Source organism: Herpailurus yagouaroundi, unplaced genomic scaffold (genome assembly GCF_014898765.1).
Source record: "Herpailurus yagouaroundi ecotype Mexico unplaced genomic scaffold, PumYag 165, whole genome shotgun sequence".
NCBI lineage: Eukaryota > Metazoa > Chordata > Mammalia > Carnivora > Felidae > Herpailurus > Herpailurus yagouaroundi.
Window position 1 is genome coordinate 4,071,843 of NW_024412406.1, and position 23,012 is coordinate 4,094,854.

General features: G+C 36.6%; 1 long non-coding RNA gene across 3 annotated transcripts in view; it reads right to left on the reverse strand.

Moving 5' to 3' along the window:
- Positions 1–23,012, reverse strand: part of LOC121038052 (uncharacterized) — a 322,789-nt gene that overhangs the window by 81,044 nt on the left and 218,733 nt on the right. For 2 of the 3 annotated variants that reach the window (XR_005794120.1, XR_005794119.1), the window contains one exon: positions 11,326–11,463. This is a non-coding gene — a long non-coding RNA (uncharacterized LOC121038052). Of the gene's footprint in view, positions 1–4,048; positions 4,192–11,325; positions 11,464–23,012 lie in introns of those variants that run through there. The other variant, XR_005794118.1, reaches the window with a different exon arrangement.

Sequence of the window (23,012 nt, forward strand, 5' to 3'; positions counted from 1 at the left end):
TCTTTCTTACTTATGTCAAACAGCAAAATAATAATCATAGCAAATTTTAATGAAGGTGAGATATAAAGAAAAATATTTTCAAAAATAACGTAGACAGTGATATCTTAACAAAGTTTATTTTAAAAGAATAAAGATGGATCTGATAGATATTTGGCTAATGTAATATATTGCAATATGCACATTCCACAGTAGATTATCTAGATTTTGCTCTGGATTTATTCCATGAACATTCACAATAGACCAGATTGAGTGCCTATGCAATTTAGGTAGAAGAAAAATATAGATTAGAAGTAACAATTGACATAAGGTAATTTACACATGTGCATTTCATTATATTTTTGTACTGTGTGTTTCTGATATTTATATAAACTAAAACAAACAAAAAAACCCCACTCAGTTCTATCTAAAAAAGCATAGGCGAAGGATAGCTCCCTGGGGGAAAGTGGAATATGACACAGATTACCATTCCTTAAGCTCAACAACTATTTATTTAGTTGTGATTTTTAAAAGTAGGATAAGAATCCATTAACTCCTGTTCCTTCTGGGAAAAAACATCTGATAACTACAGATAAGAAATGTTAATTTTCGTGCTCTAAGCATAAACCAGTGCAAAGATACAGGTCCTGTTTGGTTTTTAAATGCCATTTAAATGTGCCTTTGCATCTGAAATTTCTGCTTAAAATTTATCAACAATGTTGAATGATAAAATAGTAAGGAATAATTTATATTTCATGATCTAAGAAATAATGTCCCCAAAATGAAATTTTGCAACATTTTAATACATGGAAATTTTGGGTATAGTATTTTGTTGGGAAAAAAATAAAAACAAAAACTGATTGGGAATTAAAGGTTTAAAGACTCTATTTAGCTGGGGCCTCTGGGTAGCTCAGTCGGCTAAGTGTCCCACTCTTGGCTTCCGGTCATGATCTAATGGCTCGTAGGTTTGAGCCCCGCATCAGGCTCTGTGCTGACAGCTCAGAGCCTGGAGCCTGCTTCAGATTCTGTGTCTCCCTCTCTCTGCCCCTCCCCCACTTATGCAAGTGATTTCTCTCTCTCTCTCTCTCTCTCTCTCTCTCTCTCAAAAATAAACATTAAAAAAAACTAAAATAAAAAGGCCTCTATTGAACAAATATTTTTATTTGATATTACATGAAATGTCTGTCTAATACTATATAACACAGCAGATTAAGGGTAGAAGTCAGATAAATTATTCATTTTTTTCTATTTCAAGTGTGGGAATACTGGGAGTTCTATATCTGGTAATACTGTATTCCATATGTTTCAATATTAAACACATATACACCAACATGACCTTTAGGCCATAATATGAAGTGAACCAAATTTATATTTCTCTTCCTAGTTGTTTAATGTATCTTCCCCCCTTCTTTTGGAAAATTTATTTCAGGAAAAGCCAAGAGTACCTGTATGAAATTATTATGTTACTTTTCCCAGAGGAATGCCCATTTTTTGTTATCTCTACTTAAAGAATAAAAATTAACTGAACTTGGGGCGCCTGGGTGGCACAGTCGGTTAAGCGTCCGACTTCAGCCAGGTCCGTGAGTTCGAGCCCCGCGTCAGGCTCTGGGCTGATGGCTCGGAGCCTGGAGCCTGTTTCCGATTCTGTGTCTCCCTCTCTCTCTGCCCCTCCCCCGTTCATGCTCTGTCTCTCTCTGTCCCAAAAATAAATAAAAACGTTGAAAAAAAAATTAAAAAAAAAAAATTTAACTGAACTTGAGTAATCAGAGGTATCATGTATATAGTACAAAGGGCATGGGCTTTGGAGTAAGACAATGTATGTTTGCACCCCTTACTTAGCTATGCAAACTTAAGTAAGGCATTTAACTCCTCTGAACCACAATTTCCTATTATGTACCTAGATTATGATACCATTTCCTATTATGTACCTAGATTATGATACCATTCTTTTAGTATCACAGGCAAGATTAGCTGGGAAACAAAGCACTTAGCACAGAGCCTAGCACTCGGTGGGGGACAGCTGCCTAGCTATTTATAAGTGTATATGTGTGCATATATGTAATAAGAAAAATCAAAGGATTTTCTCTACCTTTCTTCTTCTCCCCCTTCCCCTCTTCCTCTCTCCCCCACCTCACTTCCTTCTTTTCTGCAACAGGTAAATCTATATGAGCCATAAAAGAAAAGGTATTGTGTGAAAGTATCTCCTTTTTCCCTTCAACTATAGGACAGCTGTGGTTTTAAAAGCCATGGCCTTATGAACTAGCTCCCTGTATCCTCCAGGAAGGTAAACATACTTGTTTTGTTAACAACTGGTCTTTTTCAATGCCTCACCAAGTTCTGTTATGGGGCAGGGGGAGGGGGGAAAGAAAAATTGAGCTTTGGCTTAGATGGGGTTAAGAAGGGGATATTAAGAGGATACTAGATTTCAGACCCCAGGAATGATTGACTTTCCTAAAAGGAATTGCAGAGTATGATGGTTGGTCCGAAAATTTTGCAGTGAAAGATTCTGGGGGGAGGAAGACTTCTTTAAGGGACACTATTCAAATGCTTAGGACCCATAATGTTTCCAGAAAACTGATGCAGCTGGTCATTTCATGAATCATTTAAGTGAGAACACTTGGTAGCCACATAGAGCTATTTCTGCCAACTCAATTCGTGAATAGGAATATTTCCCTGACTTTATACAGAAGCTTCTTCTGTCATCTGCCCATTAACCATAACGATGAATATGAGACTTCCCATTCTATATCATTCAGGTACTCAATGCAGACATCTCCCAGCAACTCTTGAGAATTTAAAATACCAACAAAGGTCACAAGACTCCCAACTAAATTCAGAGGAGAAACTCCTGAATCTACATTTTAAGATAGGATTGGGCACAATAGGACACTGGAGAGTGAACACCCTTTATGTATGTATGTATGTATGTATGTATGTATGTATGTATGTATGTATTGCGAGCACGAGCAGGGGAGGAGCAGAGAGAGAGGCAGAAAAAGAATCCCAGTGCAGGGCTGAACTCACAAACTATGAGACCATGACCTGAGCTGAAACCAAGAGTTAGATGCTCAACTGACTGAGCCATCCAGGCATCCCAAACACCCATTTTTTTTTTTTAATTTTTTTAAACGTTATTTTTGAGACAGAGAGAGACAGAGCATGAATGGGGGAGGGTCAGAGAGAGAGGGAGACACAGAATCCAAAACAGGCTCCAGGCTCTGAGCTGTCCGCACAGAGCCCGACGTGGGGCTCGAACTCACAGACCGCGAGATCATGACCCGAGCCGAAGTCGGACGCTCAACCGACTGAGCCACCCAGGCGCCCCCAAACACCCATTTTTAATACATACCTTATAATAGCTAACATCTATTTAGCTCCATGTGCCATGTACTGAGCTAATTAATTACATGAACTGATTGTAATTCTGTGGGGTAAGCATTACACTCTTCTGTATTTTACAGATGACAAAACAGAAGCCTAATTCGTTCAGTAAACTGCAAGTGCTTCTCTTGTGTCAGCAAATGACAGAGTCAAAACTCTATTCCAGGTGAGTCTGATCCCAATGCCCATGCATTTAACCACTATTAATGGATTAAAAGAGACTATTACTCCAGAAAGCCAAAAGTGGAAAAGGGACGAAGGTGGGGAAATGGAGAAGTGGGAAGTGGTACTTACCTTTCCTGAACTCAAACCAGTTAGACAGTTGTTAACCAAGAAGTGGATTCTCTTGTATGATATAAACGAATGTAATTCTCTTGTTAAAAAAGCAGGACTGGACACATATACTTCTGGCAGGATTGGTGTGAGTGTATTTCCCAAATGCACTCTTTTCATTTAGTTGCTTGGTAGGCAATTCCTGCTTTAGCTGCTGTGTTCTCCAAACCACAGATGCACATATGTAGATCTCCATGAGTTTCTTGTGAAGTGCCTCTTCAGAGATTTGAGACAAGGAGATAATCCCCCACCGTAAAATGCACACACACACTCTTGACCCTGGGGAGTGGGAAGAACACAGAGCGTACCCACTTTGAAGAATCTACCTCCCACCACCCAGCTTCTCCGACTTGAATACCTTTATTTCTTTTGATGGGTGAGGGACAAAGTTTCCAATACCAGTCTCAAGCTATCTCCTTTGTAAGTCGTATGTCAGTAGTTTTCCTCAGTTCATTGTATACAGGGAATAGGTAGAATCTCTCCTCAGAGATCTGGCCAAACCTGAGATCATAACAGTTCTATGTTTACAACTATCCCAGAACAAAAAGAAACTTTAAACTCTTTTATTCAACAATAAATCCATCTTCTCATCTCTAAACCTTCATAAGCTTCACTTTTTCGTTGCTGGCTATACAACAGTAGATCTGTGATGAGGGTAATGACTTCCATTGTAAAGCTATGCAAATGAATTCCAAGTGTGCTGTCAAATGATGAAAGGAAAAATGATGATAATTTTATTCTACTTGTTCTAGAGTAAACATTGGTAAACTAATTACACGATACACCTCCACTGAATATCTATGAATGGAGCAAGAGTCTCTGATTACCGGTTTTGTCTTTATTTCTATTTGATAAATTACATTTAATTATAGTGTAATTAGATAACACCTTTAGCATTAAAAAAAATAAGCCATGTAATAAGGTATAATTTCTGAAAACAGCATAAATTCTAAAGATTGTAAATAAAGAGACCACATGATAACTGTGAATTCATCAGAACATTTTGGTTTATATATTTTTAAAAAATATTGCTTTGCATAATATGGAACTTTATTCAGTGTCAATTCTAGAATTCTTCATGAAAAAGCAACTGAAGAAACCAGTCTTACATGCAAATGCATTTTATAAGAGGTAAAATTTACCTAGCTAGAAATGAAGCCTTGAAAATTGAAAAAAATAACCCACCAAATTCTCCTCTAATTGACGCTACTAGTTAAATCAAGTAATTAACTAATTAATCACAATTAAACAGTGAATTTCTTTTTTCTTTTCAACGTTTATTTATTTTTGGGACAGAGAGAGACAGGGCGTGAATGGGGGAGGGGCAGAGAGAGAGGGAGACACAGAATCGGAAACAGGCTCCAGGCTCTGAGCCATCAGCCCAGAGCCGGACGCGGGGCTCGAACTCACGGACCGCAAGATCGTGACCTGGCTGAAGTCGGACGCTTAACCGACTGCGCCACCCAGGCGCCCCTAAACAGTGAATTTCAAAGTCTCTCCTAGTTGACATTTACCAGAAATTATTTACTTTTCTCTCTTCAGTCACCTCCCAACAACCACTGTTTTCCTGCATTTCACATCGAAATCAGCAGGGTGAGATATCTGGAAACCACTTTCAGCCGGGTCCTTTTGTCCAAGGATGTATTTCAATATGTCCTTGTGATGAAAATACAAGAAAATGACAGTGGCTGCTTTCATAACTCACTTCCCTATTCTGTTATGTAAATGCCAGCAGACATGGCTATTGGCAGTAACAGTAGTGAGTCCAAATCTGCTGACTACCAGATTAGAGGCAAAGGGACAGAGGAGGGAAGGGCATTTTGGTACCTTTCATCCAACTACTCAAGTATACTATTCCTACCTGTTATCTATTTGGAAGAAAATATTTACCGCATGCCACAGTGACATTTGGGGGACAAAGATAAAACTTCCAGAATACATCAGAAATTATACCTTCTATAGCAAGTTTTGGCATGAAAGTTCTAACATTGTTCTTTTTGATCACTCTCTAGTTATAAATTCCTCTTTGCATGCAACTTATAAAAAGCATCTATACTATATTTTCTCCCTTCAATTTTATTCTAGGGTGATCAGAGTCTCTACTAAAAATGATATTTAAAATCGATTTACCACAGCCATCTGGAATACTTGCCTCATTAAGTGAAGATTCTGGATCATGGTCTCTATCTCCATTCCAACTCCCACGTTTGTCTTAGATGATTCCAAATCAATGTTGATGACCCAAACTACACACCAGTCTTTCATTACTACCTTGTGGCCTCCAAGATCACCAGTTTATCTCATCTAACATCTCCTTAGGCATACTCTGGACATTTCCACCTACAAAACTTCCCCAGCTTTGGAATACTAAATTCAGACATACCTTCCCTAAGTACATCTTCCTACCCTTCCATCTTGTTTCCTGAGCCATTTCTGCTCCATTGGTTTTCCTACCACATTGGGACCATTAATCCATCCACCCCTCTATTTATTTCTATTATAGCAGCTCCCCTTTTCACAATATTGTTCCTGCATAAAGAAAATGATATCATGTGGCAGTAGTTCCTATTCAGACAAGACACTGAGGTAAGCATTTCTGGCTAGAGAAGTGGCCAAGGAAAAAGAGAAAATGAGAAGAGTAAGGACAAAAAGTACACTTAACTGCCCTTTTCCCCCAACCAACTGGTGTTGGACTTCTTTATCAACAGGCCATCAGAGAAAAAAGAAATGAAGACAAGACACCTTTAGATGATGAGAAACATTCATAAAAAGAATTTTGAGCTTTGGACTAATGGAATATTTGCTCCTAGAGACTATGTTAAAATACAAGATTTGGTTATCTTTGTCAAAGTTGTGCTTCTACCCTCAGCGGAAATGGGAGGTCCACCTCAAATGAGTTCAGAACTAAAAAAATTCAGATACACTTTTGCACTTTAAGTCATCGTATGTAATTCCAATCTATGAATTAGTGTTCGTGGTCCATTAGGTTAGTCATTCTTTTGCTAATACATTGAATGCAATTTTCCTGTTGTCCTTTAGTTATATCTCTCACAACATCCTAATCCAGGATGCATCCAGCCAACCATCTATCTCCCCTGTGCAAGCTATGGGGCTAAGAGGAAAATTCACACATACAAGGAGATTAAAACCATTAAAAACTAAATTAGGACATCAATCCTGCTTAGAAATACTGCTAGTTTTCTCTTGTTGACTGTTTCGCCTCCTTACCATTTCTTTTTCTCCCGAGATTATCTCACTGTTTATCTATATATGTCGAAGAGAATGTGGAAGCCTTCAAAGATAACCAACTCAACTTTGCACTACCATACCCATAAGCCTACCTAAAATGTCTCCCTTCCTTTCTACTTTCTCTCTCATTATCATACATCTACTTTCTCTCTCACTATTATAGGAGATATGCAGAGGATGTGTCTGCTGGTTGACTCTCCAGCTGGATCCAGGAAATTCGAGGCTCATTACCTCCTCTCCTGATCTTGGAATGTACATTCTACATTCTGCCCACTGTTCTCACACTAGGAGCCATTTCAAGGATGCAGCATTAAGAGAACACTGTATTACTGAGACCATCTGGACTGTATACATGATTGAACCCCCTTAAGGCCTCTACATAAACTTTTAAGATCTTTGGTGGGCAGATGTAGAGATCTACTTATTTTGTAGTTACTCAAGACAAACCTTGTATGTAAATTCCCTTGCTTACTAACACTGCCATCTACCAATCTGGAGTGGCCTGTCTCTTTCTTTGGTCTTCTTGCCCTAAGGTGTACAATGTCCAGATTTGAATTTCATCCAGGGAACTCCTGAGGTTGCAAACCAACAGGTATCTCCATTCCTTAAGAAAAGGAATACTTCCTTGATTTCAAACCTAGCTTCTCCTTCTCTTCATAGGCGATCCTCTTTAAGGAGTTTTCTATTTTTAATCGTCTTCAGGGCACCTGGGCGGCTCAGTCAATTAAGCATCCGACTTGGGCTCAGGTCATGAATTCGTGGTTCATGAGTTCAAACTCCGTTTTGGGCTCTGCACTAACAGCTCAGAGCCTGGAATCTGCTTCAGATTCTGTGTCTCCTCTCTCTCCGTTCCCCTCTCTCTCAAAAATAAATAAAGATTTTAAAAAATAGTCTTCAGTACTTTTCTTTCTCTCTTGTATCTGCTTTAACCTAAAAATCTGTCACATCACACAATTGATTAACAGCTTCCCTGTGTTCTGCAACTTCAGAGACCAGGTCTAAGGCAACTAAGAAAAGTATCACCTATTTTGTTCCCTGTAGGAAAACTCTACATAACCATCCAAGGAAAACACTACAACTTGATGAGCATGGAAAGGAGAGGGAGGCCCAGTATATGTACATCTTGTACAATGAAAGCCTCTTCTCTCTTCATCCTTCCACTCTCCATGCCTCCAACTCCTCCTCATTCTCCAACCACCACAAAACGTTCTTTGTGCTGTTAGAAGGCCCTCCTTACTGTCTTCTTCACTGTGTTACAGTTCTTCTCTTTTGCATATCCTAATGCAATGGAAAAGTAGCCTTCACAGTTGACAAACTTCCAACCTCAGACTTAGAGGGCCAAGCTGTAATTTTAGGCTAGGCTTTTAACTACCCCAAAATGGGAACATTATCTTAAAACCATGTTAGATGGTGAATTTCACCTAATCATAGATCAAATACAATTTAAGTCACATGATTATAACCCTTACACATTCCACTATAGAGATCAACTTTCGTAAGGTCACCACCAACATTCATGTTATCTCAGTCCAGAAGGAACTTTTATTATTACTACCTTACTTGACTTCACAAAGGTTTTTGATATGGTTTATTACCCATTCTTATATACTCATCACTTTATAAGCAAACAAAACACTTCAATCCTGTGACCATAAGACCACATTCTCTCCTGATTTTCTCCTCTGTCTTAGGCTACTCTTTTCAGCCTCCTTTCTCAGTTCTTCCTCCTCACTTTGGTTACTAATATTTGATTTGCACAAGGCTCCAAACTAAATTTCATTTTCTTTTCACTCTATCTTCTCTTACCGGATACTCTCAGTCAGTCTATAGGCTTTAATTTTTACATATGTGTTAATTACTCCCAAATGTTTTATCTGTAGTCCAAATAATTCTTCTGACCTCAGATCCACATAGAAAGAAACATCTAAAGTTCATGATCAAACTCAAAATCAAACTCATTATCATCCAATATTTCTCCTCCAAAAAACCAGACTTCTCCATTATTCTTTTAGTTTATAGCACTAGCCTTTACCTCATTATTAACCCAGCAATCTGAGAGGTGCTGTTTCATAAAAACATGTGCATATAGGATAACATAAAATAGAATGTTTTTTACATTCAGAAAAATTTTAGAAAGCCAAATATAACATATAAATTGCTTAGCAAAGTGTCTGACATTGTAACTATTCTAAAATGTAATTACTACCACTACTGTCTTTCACCCATCATTCTCCCTCACTGCCTCTCCAAAACCAATCCATCACCAAATCCTCCAAATACAGATTCACTTATATCACCCTCCCACTCTGCCAATATATTCCAGCTTCACTATTCCTTCTCTCAAATTTCCTGAACTCACCAAACACCTTTCCAATTCTGCATGGGCTTCTACACCCTCTGATTTCTCTGAAATCAGAACACAATTGTACACTGCCTCCCATGCCCTACTTTTTGTTAGCTACCTTCCACTTATTTTCTTCAGTCCAAGTTTACAGTTTAAAGTTATATTCTATGGAAGCATTATCTGATACCTTCCAATCAGTAATTTCCAAACTGTAAATCATGGCCCACACTGTATTGTGAAATCAATTCAGTGTGTCTATAACCACTGTAATTTTAAACTGGTAGAATGTTTTGTCAGGGCATAAAGTGGGATGGGATGGAATATATAATGCATTGCTTGCAGTGAAGGTAAAGTACTATTTTATTTTTTTTTAATTTTTTTCAACATTTTTTATTTATGTAAAGTACTATTTTATAAATGTGTGTGTGTGTGTGTGTCCGTGTGTGTTTTATGAAAGTATGTTTTTCGTATGGTGAGTCACATCCAAATGTAAGTTTGAAAGCACAAATTGGTAAACCACTCTTCTAACATTAGTATGTTTTCATAATACCAGCATTTGTTTTTTTAGTAAATTTAGTTTCCTTTAGTAAAATGAACACATTCAAGCTGTTATGTGTATATCTGCAATGGAAGTATTTGTCTTACATAAGATTTAGGCAATAAAGTAAGCTAAGGTTTAACTTCCATTAAATAATGTGTCAAAACATAATCTCCATTAAATAATTATCTTCTAAAGTTGAGCCTGCGTCACTGAGGGTTTCTTTTGTTCCACATCTATCAGGAAGCTATAAAATGAGAAACATAATGATGGACCTTTGGCTACAGGTGCTACCACTGCTAATTTCAGGTTGAGCAACCATTATAAACATGGGCTCAGCAGGCAGACATACCTGTGTTCTAACACCTTCTCTCTTGGGTCCCAGTTTTAAAAGTTTTGCAGAAAAAAAGTCTCCTGACAAAAAGGTCTTACACAGCTCCTTGAAGTTTGTTTTTCCTCGTCTTTCTGTTGGAGATAACACTCCCTACCTTACTGGCTTATAAATGTTAAATGGTATAACATACGTCTAGAATAGTGTCTGTCAAGTGGCAGGCGTTTGATAAATGTCCCATTCTTCTTCTCTATTCCTTTTCCTTCTCCAATCCCAGAGGCAATTCCTTTTCTATGTGCAATAAGCATCCTGAGACTCTTGTCTTGGTCTCCAAAGAAAGGCTTTTCTAACATACTTATTTTATAATGTTATTATATTATAATTGAAATTAATTTTAAGTACACTGCAAGTCAAACTAATAGTTTCATGAAGTGTTTCTTAATTTTTTCATCTTATTCATCTTTTCTTCTATTGTCTTATTCATATCTGAGCAGGCCACCTGTTTGGACCAGACTCAGTAATTCCAGAATTCACATTCAAATATTCCAAGTCAAGTTTGGAAATCTTCTGTATAAGTGGGACTGTTTGCTATCTGATGTAGGTATGCTGTCAGTTTTTAGATTATGTCCATAGGCTGGGAGAAAATAAAGTGTGTCTCAAAAGGAAGATCCTATTAATGGCTCCACCAAAATATGCTTTATGAAATACTTGGAATGGATGTCATGATTCGATTGACCTAACAAAAATATACTATTTTACTCCACTTCAATCCAAGACTGAAGAGTCTATAACATTTCTTAGAATGTCCATGAAATTCTATAAAGATTATCTATTAAAGAAATGAAATGGGGGGGGGGGGATGCTGGGTGGCTCAGTTGGTTGAGCATCTGACTTCAACCCAGGTCATGATCTCATAGTTCATGGGTTCAAGCCCCATGAACTGTGAGATCCCATGAGCACTGGGCTTTGTGCTGACAGCTCAGAGCCTGGAGACTGCTTCAGATTCTGTCTCCCGCTCTCTGCCCCTCCCCAACTTGTGCTCCATCTCTCCCTCTCTGTCTCTCTGTCTCTCTCTCAAAAATAAATAAGACATTAAAATTTTTTTTAAATAAAAGAAATGAGATGGGAAAAAACAGGGATTTAACAACAATGGAAGTTGTAAGAAAAGAAGCATTTCCAATACTAATAAAAGTCTCATTATTATACAGATAACTGTGGTTAGCAATTTAGGGGAGGTGGGATGTTACAGTTTGATTCTCTTCTCTAACTCTGGAGCCATTGATTTCACATGTCCCTCGATGTGGCAGACAACTATAAGAAAGGAACAAAGGTGAATTAACCATACTACCTACCAAAATATGCTCAGAAATTCATATTAAAGCATCAAGAATCTATACTAATTCTTTAAAGATTTTTTTCTTGCTTTTTAAGTGAAACTCTTTTCATCCAGACATGTCTCTGTTCTGGATGTCAAAAAGAAAAAGGAAATTGAGCATAATAGTTTCAAGAGACATAACTTTGAAAGCAGCATCACCTTTTGAGCAATCTAGTCCTCAATTTGTAACAACTCTGATTTTCTAAATGTGCTTATTTCATAACATGTTGAAACATTTTTAAAACCTGGTAACAATATTTGAGTATATTTTTTATTTTAGAATGTGTTAGGCAGACAGTTTGCTCTTGAACAAGGTTACATATTTTTAAAGCTGTTGCATAGAGAATACATAATAAACATAATCACAATTTTCTTTGTTAGACATATTCATAAATAACTTGATGCTTCATAATTTAATTTAATTTTATTATTATTTTGTTATTTATCACCAGCAAATTCACGTGAGGTCTGAAGTCCTTTATACATGAAGAATATAAAGATATATTCCTTGGATGATTTTCCCAAGAAATAAAATAAATTCTGGCTTTTTTTAAAGCCTATAATAACTAGGCAGGTGTCTGCTCTGTGAACGGAATACAGAAATCACGTTTATATAAACTTAAAATTTGGTTGAAATTAGAAAAAAATTATGCTATTTTTTAGTTGATTTGTTAAATCATTGTCACTATACAACTCCACCTGATTCATCTACCTTATGTATTTGATTTTAATTAAGTTCTCTAAGTTCTGTTAGCTAATAGTATAAATCAGAGAGGCACTAGAATCGTAATTCTAGATAGAAATTTGACAAAATTCTCTTTTGTCAAAATGTCGAATTTAAATATATTTCTTCTGTTTTTTATCTCACCCCAACAACTGAAAATTCACTGGAAAAATCTCTTAATTTGTGAAAGATGGCATCGAATTATTAAAAAAACCCAAAATATTGGTTATGCTAAACTCTGAATTAAATTTTTCCAATGAAAAACTAAACTAATCAAAATTAATTTTTTTAATGATTTTTGCCACAACTCCTCACTTGGGGCGTAAAAACCAGATCTCTGAAATATATGCTTTAAAAAATATGTTTGAAAACAAATGATTAAATAATATATTTTTGTTTCCTAGACATCTAATAGATAATTTTGGTTGTTTCCTCTTGGGTCCATTTGCAATGAACCATCCTTAACCAAACCCAAAATTCTCACCTTGTATGTCAATTATTAAGAAGGAGAGTAAAAAGAGGGAGAGAGGAACTAACATCATTGGAATTTATAAGTAGGATATAAGCATTATACTCAATACTTTATATTTATTATATTTTATATCATATTATCATATTTATTATCATATTATATGTAACAAAATGAAAATTAATCAAGTAGTATATAATACTAAATAGTAGTTTAAAATAGTCATTTGCAATGAATTAGACTTTCACCCTAGATTTTTAAAATGTGGTCTCTCAACATCATTTCCATCACTGGTGACATAATTGGTTTTGTACTAGAATCATGTAGTATAAGTCATTTTCATTTCTTGTCCTCAGTGGCTTTGAAATGTGTATATTTTAAATTAATTATATTTCAGTTAATTTTGATTTGCAGCTTCTTTTCAATCATAATGAATTTAGAAAATTAATTAACAAGATGACAACATACAAAAACAGGATTAGGTGAAAGACCCACATCTGAAACCACATAAGAAATAAAATGTCAGCTGTCATTTTAATTTATTGTCCCTTATCACTTAACTATCAAAAGACATAGTTCTGGCATTTAGAAAAATGACAATGTGCATAATAAATGTCAAGACTTTATCCCCCCTCCAAAAACAACTTTATTTTAAAAAGCATAATGACAAAAATGCAGGTGTCATGTAATTTGTTCTTCTTTTCACACTATAAGCTTTGCCTAGAAACATGCATCAGCCAAACCTGATATCTGTTGCCTAGCAACCATCTGACAATTGTATGACTTAGATGACCTGGATATATTTCTGACTGTTAACCCTTATACAACTGAGTTAATTAAACACTTAGAAACTCATAGTGTTCCTAGGTAAACAATATTGAAGTGGAATTTAATTTTAACCTTCAACAATTTAATTAGGCTGATTTTCTTATTAAAGGAATTAAAGAATTGGAATAAACATGGTAAAGAATTTTTAAATTAGCAATTATGAAGAAAACAGAATAATGGCTTGAATCTTCTCATCTAGTAGACGTAAGAATAAAAATACACTGCATAACTCTTGAAATTGAAATGAAGCCTCAGTTTCTACAATTATCATCCAATTTATATGCATGCTTATTTATTCAAAATTTCAATGTCAAAAAATCCTGAAAAATAAGATCACTGACATTAGCTCAGTTTTGTCAATGACAGACTTCTCCAGTGCTTAAACAAAAAATCATAAAGTTAAACAAAGAGATGTTAATCTGCCAAGCATTCAGGCAAACATATTAATCTCTAACATAAATATGGAACAATAAAATTAATGATTCCATCTGTTAAAAATAGTTATACTTCCAAAAATACACTTACTGGATTTATTATGTAAACATTCACAAATGAAGGATAAAAAAAAAAAAAGAAGAGAGAGACTAAAAGTTTTTGCAAAACAGTGACATTTAAATAAGTACAATTTTGCCACTTCTTGAGGCTAAAAAAATAATCAAATGCTTTGCTGAACTCTCTGACAACACTGTAATCGTTAAAATGATTATTTCCACTAGGAGCCAAGTGTTCGAAGTTCTTCCAAAAAATTCAAAGTAATTATAAATAGAATAATTTTCATCACATTGGTCAAACTACTATTAAATTTTATGAGTTGAAGTCGGCAAAAAAAAAAAATCTGTGTGTGTGTTTGTATATGTACAGTTACTAAGAACAAAACTAACTGGGTACTAATATATTTAAATTTTTTAACTATCAACATTTATCATTAAGAGTATATTCTATTATAAATAAATAAATTTATTATAAAAAATCAATTTACTGAACCCTGAGTGAACAAGCAGACTCAGTTGTAAATGGGCCCATGTTGCAATCTTGAAGGACGATCTCTACTAATTGCACAGAAAAACTCTGATTCTCCCAGGATAAAATATAATACAGGTCAAGGGTGCCTGGGTGGCTCAGTCGGTTGAGCATCTGACTTCAGCTCCAATCATGATCTTGTGGGTTCATGAGTTCAGGCCCCACATTGGGGTTTGCTGCTCTCAATGCAGAGCCTGCTTCAGATCATTTGTCCCTCTCCTTTTCTCCCTGCTTGCACTCTCTCTCTCTCAAAACTAAATAAACATTTTTTTAAAAATTTAAATATATATAATACAACTGGATTATATATTGTATATATTGTATCATTGTAAGTACTTACTTGAATATATAAAGTATCAGAGTTTTTTTTAATATGAAATTTATTGTCAAATTGGTCTCCATACAACACCCAGTGCTCATCTCAACAGGTGCCCTCCTCAATACCCCTCAGCCACCCTCCCCTCCCTCCCACTCCCCGTCAACCCTCAGTCTGTTCTCAGTTTTTTTTCCATTTAGTTTCTCTTTTATTTTTTTTATTTTTTTTCAATATATGAAATTTATTGTCAAATTGGTTTCCATACAACACCCAGTGCTCATCCCAAAAGGTGCCCTCCTCAATACCCATCACCCACCCTCCCCTCCCTCCCACCCCCCATCAACCCTCAGTTTGTTCTCAGTTTTTAACAGTCTCTTATGCTTTGGCTCTCTTCCACTCTGACCTCTTTTTTTTTTCCTTCCCCTCCCCCATGGGTTTCTGTTAAGTTTCTCAAGATCTACATAAGAGTGAAAACATATGGTATCTGTCTTTCTCTGTATGGCTTACTTCACTTAGCATCACACTCTCCAGTTCCATCCACGTTGCTACAAAGGGCCATATTTCGTTCTTTCTCATTGCCACGTACTACTCCATTGTGTATATAAACCACAATTTCTTTATCCATGCATCAGTTGATGGACATTTAGGCTCTTTCCACAATTTGGCTATTGTTGAGAGTGCTGCTATGAACATTGGGGTCCAAGTGCCCCTATGCATCAGTACTCCTGTATCCCTTGGGTAAATTCCTAGCAGTGCTATTGCTGGGTCATAGGGTAGGTCTATTTTTAATTTTCTGAGGAACCTCCACACTGTTTTCCAGAGTGGCTGCACCAGTTTGCATTCCCACCAACAGTGCAAGAGGGTTCCTGTTTCTCCACATCCTCTCCAGCATCTAGTCTCCTGATTTGTTCATTTTGGCCACTCTGACTGGCGTGAGGCGATATCTGAGTGTGGTTTTGATTTGTATTTCCCTGATGAGGAGCGACGTTGAACATCTTTGCATGTGCCTGTTGGCCATCCGGATGTCTTCTTTACAGAAGTGTCTATTCATGTTTTCTGCCCATTTCTTCACTGGGTTATTTGTTTTTCGGGTATGGAGTTTGGTGAGCTCTTTATAGATTCAGATTGGTTTCCATACAACACCCAGTGCTTATCCCAACAGCTGCCCTCAGTTTATTTTTTTTTTTAATTTTTTTTTCAACGTTTATTTATTTTTGGGTCAGGGAGAGACAGAGCATGAACGGGGGAGGGACAGAGAGAGAGGGAGACAGAGAATCGGAAACAGGCTCCAGGCTCTGAGCCATCAGCCCAGGCCCGATGCGGGGCTCGAACTCACGGACCGCGAGATCGTGAACTGGCTGAAGTCGGACGCTTAACCGACTGTGCCACCCAGGCGCCCCTGCCCTCAGTTTAAAATCAATGAAATTTGGGTGTCCTGGTGGCTTAGTTGGTTAAGCATCCAACTCCTGATCTTGGCTCAGGTCACGATCTCATGATTTGGGCGTTCAAGCCCCGCTTTAGGCTCTGCTCTGATGGTGCAATCTCCTTGTGATTCTCTCTCTTCCTCTCTCTCTGCCCCTCCCCTATTCTCATTGTTTTTCCTCTTTCTCTCTCTCTCAAAATAAATAAACCTCAAAAAATAAAACCAATGAAATCAATTTGTATCATTCAATTAATATATAAAGTTGTAAATGTAATTCAGTTGATGGTTTTTAACCCAATGAAATCTCTTAGTAGGGTTCTTCTAACAAAATTTAAATTGTAGAATTTGGAAGGTGATAGGAGAAAATCAAGATAACCTGATGTTCTAGGAGTTTTGCATCAAATTGAAAAAGAAAACATAACTTAAAAAAATCAGAATCAAGATAATAAAAAGAAAAAAGAATATTCTTGAAGCTAGAGAGGACGAACAAGGGCAATAATAACAGTGAAGGAAAAGACACCAGGAATGCATTAGGAGAATAATTATTATGGAAGTTAATTCTGAAAAGAGAAAGGAAGGGAAAGGTTCCAAAATACAGGTGGAAGTACAGCATCTGTTATTGGGATTAAGGAGTGAAAGTTAATTTAGGGAGTCAATTTATAAACTGGGCTAAACAATGAATGCGTAGGGAGAAGTACAGAGATGTAAGGTAAATTTCATCTTTGCTTTTTCCTTTTACCTGAATGTAGACAGCTGGGGATTTTCTGACCTTAAAGATGAAGGAAAGACAAACAACCTTCCCATGACAAATTCTCCAGTACAGTCTGACCAAAGTCTGTCCAGGGAGGACATCTGCTGCTGCCAGGGCCATGTTCCAGCTCTGCCCAGGGTATGAATGCCCATGTGTGGGAGGGGGAGGAATCAATATAAATGAGAAGGAGTCAAGAGCATTTGGAACAAGCATCTTTGCATGCCGTGGTAGAAATGACTTTAAATTTCCCTACCACGCTCTCCTAAACATTATACCCTCTGTGCATGTGCAAATATAAAGGGCACAGAACAGTGGAATGCTGATCCTGTAGGACAAAAAGGGAAAAAGTAATTAACTTTTAATAGATTCAGATTTTATTTTGCTTTATTTATTTTATTTTACTTTACATTATATTATTTTATGTGTTTTAGAGCAAGCACACAAGCTGAAGAGAGGGGCAGAGGGAGAGAGAAAGAGAATCCCAAGCAGACTCCAGGCTCAGTGTGGAGGCCCAAGTCGGGCTGGATCCCACCACTCTTGAAACATGACCTGAGCCGAAATCAAGAGCAGGATGCTCAACTCACTGAGCCACCCACATGCCCTGCAGACTTCATTTTGCTTTAAAATTGAATAGTCATGACCATTGGATTTTGGTATCAGATAAACCCAGATGCAATACTTTGCATCTTTGCAATCCCATAGCTGTGTAAACTTGGGCAAATTGTTCAATCTCTATGAAATGAGATTTTCCTTGTCAATTAAGGAGACAAATACTTTAGTAAAATGAAATTAAATGATGTATACAAAACACTTAGGATAATGCCTGGTGCATATTAAGTGCTTAGAAATAAAGGGAAAAAGGGCACGGTTGGGGACTGCAGGATGAAACAAATATTTTGCACTTACAAACATATTTGCACATTTTCTGATGCTATGTAAATAAGAAATACAAGAGATTTTCATTTTGCATCTACTCTGTACTCAATTTGAGTACATCAATTGAGTTATAGTCTTAAAAATCTTTCTGAAGCCAATACAGTTACTATCACTTACTAAATGAGAAGCCTATCGTTACAGTAGGCAGTTAGTTAGGTTCTAACAGGATATCTGGAGGCCAGCAAGGAGGAAGTTATGGTCAGCCACTGGGTAAATCAGAGGCCTGTCCTGGCAGCACTCCACAAGAAGCAGGATCAAACCAGACAGGCCCAACATCCAGGCGCCATGGCAGGAAACCCCTGACAAAGCCATTTGCAACAATGTGGATGGAACTAGAGGGTATTTTGCCAAGTGAAATCAGTCAGAGAGGAAGACAAATATCATATGATTTCACTTATATGTGGAATTTAAGAAACACAACAGATGAACATTAGGGGAAGGGAAGGAAAAAAAGATAAAAACACAAAAGGAGGCAAACCATAAGAGACTCTTAAATACAGAGAATAAACTAAGGGTTGATGGAGGGAGGACAGTCGGGGGATGCGCTAACTGGGTAATGGGGACTAAGGAGGGCACTTGGGATGAGCACTGGGTGTTATATGTAAGTGATGAATCACTGGGTTCTACTCTTGAAACCAATACTACACTGTATGTTAACTAACTTGAATTTAAATAAATCAATTTTTAAGAAATACAAATAGAAAAGTAAAAGTAAAAACAAAAAGTGCAAATTCTGCATCCCTAGCCCAGGTAATAAATATTCTGCCTCTTAGTTAACAACTGTCAATGAAAGATAAAAACTCAACCTCCAGGACAGGCAGCTCTACCTCTCTCTCTCTCTCTCTCTCTCTCTCTCTCTCTCTCTCCCTCTCTCCTTCTCTCTTTCTCTGTTAAGCTCTCCAAGTCTCCTATCTTGAGAGTGTACTTTTGCTTTAATAAACTTTCCCCACTTGTGTCGGTCCTATGTTGTGTGTCTGTCCTTGAATTCTTTCTCGTGACAAAACCCAAAACTTTTGGCGACAACTTTCAGAGGGGCTGGGTTGAGGCCCCATGACCTGGCATCTCACTAGTTCACCTGACAACACCATGACTAAAATAATTTTTGTAGTTTTATCAAAGTTGTCTCATCTATCAATTTTTAGAACCTACTTTTGGGTTATGTACTTTTCTAGATGCTTAGTATACAGAACTCAATAATTAAGACAGAATGAAGGCAATCAGCACGAGTCTAACCTGGACTTTGTTTTATTCCAAAGCCTATGCTCCTTTCCTATGCTACTTTATAATTCAAAACAGCTAAACTGAATGCCCTTTTCCCTGGTGGTGAGCAACAAAGAGAATTCTAACAAGGTAGCCACAGTTTTAATCAGCATAAAATATCTAAACCACAGATTGAGTGGATTTAGTGTATAAATCCCAGAGGAAAGTTAATGAAACCAGAATGTTGAATGTTGTTACATATATATTCAGCCATAATTGGCCAGGAGTAAATGTTAGTTTTATATAAGTGACCAAGCTAAAATAATTATATTGTTTTAATGTTAGCAAGAATTCAAGTTAAAGGTTAATAGAATAGCTCATGCATTCAGTGAATATTCATTGAACACCTCCTAAGTACCAAAGTGTAATTCCTAACTCCTAAAGTAGGAATTATAGAGGTAAAGATTAGCGAGATTAGGAGTCTTATATGAGACATAAGTAAGTAGGTAACGATGACAGAGTGTGGTAGGTGCCACAAGGCAGGAAGACAAGTTATAGAAGCAGATAAGAGAGTAAGAATAGAAACTCATCAGGATTTGAGGGGTTGGGGGGCTGGAATTTTTCTTGACAAAAGGGTATCTAGAATGAGACCAGAAGGGTGTGATGATTAATTGTCTGTCAACCTGACTGGGCTACAGAGAGCTCATATGTTTGGTTAAAGGTTATTTTGGGTGTGTCTGGGAAGGTACTTCAGGATGAGCTTAACATTTGAATTCGTAGACTGAATGAAGCCATGTGCTCTTCCCAGTGTGAGTGGGCCTCACCTAATCCTTTGAAGCCCTGAATAGAACAAACAAGCAGAGTAAAGGAGAGTTCATCCACTCTTTCTGCCTGTCTTTCAGCTGGACATTGGTTTTCTCTTGCTTTTGGACTTGGACTCAGACTGAAATTTATACCATATGTATCCTATTGATTCTGTTTCTCGGTAGAGAACCCTAACTAATACAATAATAAAGATGAATAATAAAGATGGACTAAGGAAAAATTTGCACTTTGTAATTATAGCCCTTGGAGAGAATGAGATCCCTCCAGGTGAGAGCACTCACACAGCATTCATATACAGTAAACTCAATGAATATTAAAAACATGTAGAAGGGTCAGTAAGGCACTTTGTATATCTGCTTTCATTTTTAATACAACCCAGCTGTTGCTACAAGTTGTATTAAAGGTAAGGAGAGGATTTTATAGTAAACTGGAATCAAATGCTGAAAGCCATTCTGTGACAACAGGTCATATAGAAAAAAAAAATTAGAGAAGGGAATAGCCACCATTGATAAGAAGATATAAAAATTTATTATAACTAGTATTGCTTAGGGCAGCTATTCAAGAAGATACTGATATCAAAGAAGATGTATTTTCAAAGAAAGTACCCATATGTTAACTTCATATAATTTAATGAACACACAAGTAGCCATGATTTATTCCTTTTCTGTAAAATGTATTTGAACAATACATCTAGTTACCTGTAGTGAAACATGACTACACATTTTATCTCAAGGTGAAATGTGAAGTTCCCATTTCAAAAAACTTCATCATTCATGAAATAAAATCGTGTCGTGATGGTAATCACACAGCAGATTTCATGCATCATGTCACATTCAATTACTGTTAAATTGGTCAAACACCAGTATGCACTATTAATACAATGGACCAGTCAAAAGGCCAAATGGTGAGTCTAAAAATATCAATATCATAACAATTCATTATCGTGTGCATTTGCTTTTGAAAAATTGTATTTTTTAAATACTATCCCAATAAGACAAATATAGCTTCATTTTCTTCCATTCCAACTTTCCCTTGTTATTTGAAGCTGTGGTTTGCTCCCACTTACCCTTTCTCCCCCTCTTTTCACCTTTAGGTACTTAGTCTCTTGAGAATTACATTAAACAAGCCAATTCCTAGACAAGAATTTTCTCAGCATATATTTAGAGGTGAACAATAAATATATTTGCTATTAAAGTATAAAGAACTTCACGAGAAATGGAGTAAGGAAAAATTGAGATGGAAATATAAGGGTAATAATGTTAATAATGACTAGTATTTGCCACATAATAGTATATGACAGACATTCTGCTACATACTTTACTTGCTAATTAAAACCAAAAATACAGGGGCACCTGGGTGGCTCAGTTGGTTAAGCATCCAACTTTGGCTCAGGTCATGATCTCGTGGTTTGTGAGTTCAAGCCCTGCATCAGGCTCTGTGCTTACAGCTCGGAGACTAGAGCATGCTTTGGATTCTGTGTCTCCTTCTCTCCTTCTCTCTCCGCCTCTCCCCGACTTGTGCTCTGTCTCTCTCTATCAAAAATAAATAAATGTAAAATAAAAAAATTTCTAAACCAAAAATACATATAATAAAATGGTTCAGAAGAAATGGTGGCCAGAAATAGATAGGAGATAATATTTTTTGAACACTAATATTGTGCCAGAATTTTTGTGTATATTACTAAATTTACTCCTCTCAACAACCTTCTCGAGCAAAAATAAGATTCAAAGATGGACATATTTGGCCAACAAATCCGCACGCTTTCCTCTGACTGCTGCTTTTGTCTGTGTCCTGAAGCTTCATGTGGAGGGAGACACTAGTCCTAGGTAGCTCTAAATCCTGCTCTAGGGAAACTAACCAAAGACAAAAAAGACTTTGGAATTAAAAAGCAAAGATAGATTTAAAACAAAATGCAACAAAGATGTCAGAATTGAAGGCCTACTACATAAAGGAAAACAAAAAAGGACCTAGTCAATGATATAGTCAATGGATATCCAAATTAAGAGCCAGTAAGGAATTTCAGGTAGAGAAAAATGAGGTGCTACTGTTTTGAACTGAAGAGTAAATGTGCTCATATAACTTGGGACACAGAAGATCATCTTTTTTGACAAGAGCCTACAGAAAGAAAGCACATGAAAGACACATTCCTAGATAGCCTCTTTCTGAAAGAGTGAAATATTGTTAGTATTATAAAATACTGAAGCTTTCAACAAAATCTTCCATATATATTTTAAATGATCTGGTAGCAGTTTGAAATATAATGTGAAAATATGGTTACATTTCATTGCATTTAAAGAGTAAATTGTTAGAGAACTTGGACTAAAATAAAAAATATCATTGAAAGTCAAGGTCTTGTCTTATATACATGTAGAAATAAACAACACAGCTATAATTCCAGGACTTTGAGGAAAGACCAAATCAGAAGGTCATTAAGAACTACCTTCTGTGACATAGATCAAAAGAACCTTATTTTGAGACCCACTATATTGTGAAAGAACCTTTCATGAGAAGACATGATTCTAATAATTGTTACTGGATTTTAAAAATATGTCTCATGAAATAAAGGTATAGGCCAAAACCTCTCCCACGACAAATCTATATAGAAAAATGGCACTGAACATTATGGCTAGGAAGAGAGATAATCAGTAATTCCCATTAGTGGCAGATATAAAGTCCAGAATTTTTGTCAAGGATATGGGGCAAAACACAGGCACTTTACTGACTCATTCTTTCATTGTGGGGGAAAATAAAATTGCAACCTGAAACTGCTTGTCTCTCATTCTAGTTAAAATAGGATTACCACTGAGGTTTCTTTCTTTCTTCCTTCCTTCCTTTCTTTCTTTCTTTCTTTCTTTCTTTCTTTCTTTCTTTCTTTTTTTAACTGGGGTTTCATTTTAAAAGACTAGAAGTTGACAGCTGGGGGGATGAGATGAAAAATTCTGCTTGACTCTGATGGTGCAATGAGCTAGAACACAATGTTAAAGAATCACCAA